Here is a 3,016-nt window from a genome sequence, read left to right as displayed (position 1 = left end):
CTACACGGTCGTGTGTTGCTGCCCTCTACGTTTGAAGATGTAACAGCACGATATCGTGGTCTTAAATCCAAGATGGCGGATTGGCAAAAGCCGTTGACTGATGATAACGATGTCCAAAAAACCCCAAAATTATCGATGAAATATCATTTAACCGTGAAATAATGCTAATAATGTGAAAGGTGAGGATGTATGCATGCTAAATGGGTTTGTAAAAATATTTTATGCACCCGCATAGATCCGATTAGAACGGATTCTATTGTGTTGTTGGTACAGTAGCAGATACAAATTTTGACCAGTGCGATTCAATGTGATTTTGCTATTCAATGTGTAAACGGAATTGTCACTTTTCCGTGTGTACAAAGTCTATGGGGAAATGGAATTTCCGTTTTCTGACATGCTGAAACGGAATTTGAGATTTTCTGAAACGGAAAAGGCAATTTTTTTAAACGGAAAATCACTGTCCCTAATTTTCGACTTGCCTTTTCCATAGACAGAGTTAAAGTGCAACAATCAAAGTAGGACATTAGATTTTTGATTGGAAATCAAATGGGATTTTCCCGCGTAGGTTCGTATCCTACTCGCAACGCCATGGTCAATGTTGATTTTCGGGTAAACCGACCGTGTTTTCCCCCCGAGGTGGAACGCGACTTACGCAGCCAGATTCGGTTTGAGGGCTGGCCGATGCCGGCTGAGCTGTCGTTAACGCCGCTTAATTCGCCAGCTTGCTTGCTTCATTTCCGAGTACTAGTGCACCTGCACCTCAAACTTCCTATGCCCCTGCGTGCCGTTTTCTCATCTTGGGGCTCTCCCTCGGGCAAGTCCTCTTCTATCCCCGCTCCTCCCTCTATCACTACTTCGGTCGCTACCTCTGTCTCTACCCCTGTTACCACCTCTATCACTACCTCGGTCACTACTCGTGCTACTTCTACCCCTATTCCTATCCCTACCTCTCTCCTCGTTTCAGGGGTCTCTCCCCCTCCTGTTTCCACAGCAGTTCCCTCAACTGCTACCGTCTCTGCCCCCCCTCATCTTGCTCCGGGCACTGCGCCTTCCTTTTCTTCAGTAGCCGCCGTACGGTGCGCTCCCCCTACCCCGGCAGGTCCTGGCGGACCCCCTCTTCGTCCTACTATTCCTGCTCACCTCAGCAGGCCATCGGCGCCCGCCCCCTGTACAACTTCTCTCTCTACCGTTCTCCCCTCTATGGGTTGGCCTACATCTGTCCTATATACCGTCTCTCCCTCTACTGTCACTCATCTCACTCCTCAGCCCACCCCTATCGCCCTTACCGTCCCCCCTCAGGTGACCCCCCGGTTTCCCGCTCCACCCCGTATACCGCCTCTTTCGATTCCGGCGCGGCCCCATCCTACTCCTGTTCCTTTTCCTGCTCTGCCCTCCTCGAGTCTCGCCATGCCGCCTGTATACACCACCCGCGCTAGCCCTTATGTGTGCCCCATGCAGCAACTACCAACCTCTATTCAGCGCTTGCTGCAAGAAGACCTGAGACCTGAACCCCCAACTTCGGCCTGGGTCAATGGCTTCGACAGCCATTTTCATTTGGATAGGATGATTGATCACATCGCCTCTAAAGGCGATTATTTCCATCTGTCGTAATGCTTGTGGGCGGTGTCGTCAATTTTTGTGACCCCCTGACTTTTAAGCGGGCCCTTAAGCTCCTGCCGCTACTTTCACATTACCACGTGGCTTTGGGCGTACACCCTAAGAAAGTACCGGACCTAAACGAGAGTTCCTTTCAGAAACTGGAATGCCTACTTGCATGCCCCCGCGTAGCCGCTATAAGTGAGCTAGGGATCGATCATGTTGTCCCCTCTGCTGACCTCATTCCTTCTCAATGGAATTTTGTTCGGCGGCTTCTCAGCCGCGGTTGTCGGAACCAGGTGTTGGTCCTTCACCTCCGGCCGGCCAGGAGGGATCCGTGTGGACATCATCTGCACGGCCCCTTCCGGGACCTCTTGAGGCAGTTTTGTGGGGAACACCAGCACATCCACTTACACAATTTCTCCGGTGACCTCCCAGAGCTACAAGAGTGGATGGCTGTCTTCAAGAATGTCAATGCCGGAGTTTCTGGGCTGGCACTGCAATTCAATCCGGCACAAGTGCACATGATTCGCAGTATTCCCTCGACCCGGCTCCTTCTAGAGATGGATTCGCCGTACCTGCCGGTCATACCTGGCCTACCGATCAATACCCCCTACCTGCTAGAGGATGTTGGTCGGTTGGTTTCCCGCATTAGGGATGAGGACTTCCGGGAGGTGATGCGAGTCACGTCTCATAATGCCCAAGTACTTTACTCTGGGTTTGCCGGCTTACCGTAGCCTAAGAGGCTCAACTATTTTTTTTTTTTTTTCTTTGTAGAGACAAGCACTCCTTTATAATTTCCCTATTCGCTGTCCATAGCATTACACACATAAAATTGTTTTAGTTTATATTTAGTTTATTCAATTGTTAATTTCAGTAGATTATTAGTGGTCATTTTCAAACATAAGTGGACATGGGGGTGAAAATTAAAACTTGCTCAAAATCAGTAGACTTCAATGGTTTTTGAAACTAGACATCTCAAAGTATGTTTTTTCATTTCAGTTACATAAAATTATTAATTTTGTCTGGAAATACAGTGAATTTAGTGCAAGGGAAATTTAATGTTACAAAATGCTGATTTTTGCATTAAAATTCACATATTGCCTATCACAATATAAAATTTGTATTAGAAGCGTATTTGTTGGTAAGATACAAGTTCTGTATTGTATCTAACTCCTAAATAAGAAAAAAAATTATCTGAAGTGTTTTTCTGAAAAAAGTAGATGTTTAAAGTTTTCAAAACTGGATGTCGTGTCACTCACGTTTAAAAGACAAAAAGTTTTCTAGTTATGTGTATTCTGAAAATTAATTTATCCCAGTACAGGAGCAGATACAGTTTTCCCATACCTTATTGTATATAAAGTAACTTGGTCCAAAGTGTTAAGGTTAAGCTATAATTAACTGTTAAAGTTGTGTCGTG

General features: G+C 46.4%; 1 pseudogene; it reads left to right on the top strand.

Annotated features, from left to right (window-relative positions):
* The first annotated feature begins 681 nt into the window (after positions 1 to 681).
* Positions 682 to 2,333, top strand: LOC129255887 (uncharacterized protein Rv2082-like; annotated as a pseudogene).
* The last annotated feature ends 683 nt before the right edge of the window (positions 2,334 to 3,016 follow it).

Source organism: Lytechinus pictus, chromosome 11 (genome assembly GCF_037042905.1).
Source record: "Lytechinus pictus isolate F3 Inbred chromosome 11, Lp3.0, whole genome shotgun sequence".
Classification (NCBI taxonomy): domain Eukaryota; kingdom Metazoa; phylum Echinodermata; class Echinoidea; order Temnopleuroida; family Toxopneustidae; genus Lytechinus; species Lytechinus pictus.
The sequence above is the reverse complement of the archived record's forward strand: the minus strand, read 5'-3'. Positions and strand labels throughout refer to the sequence as shown.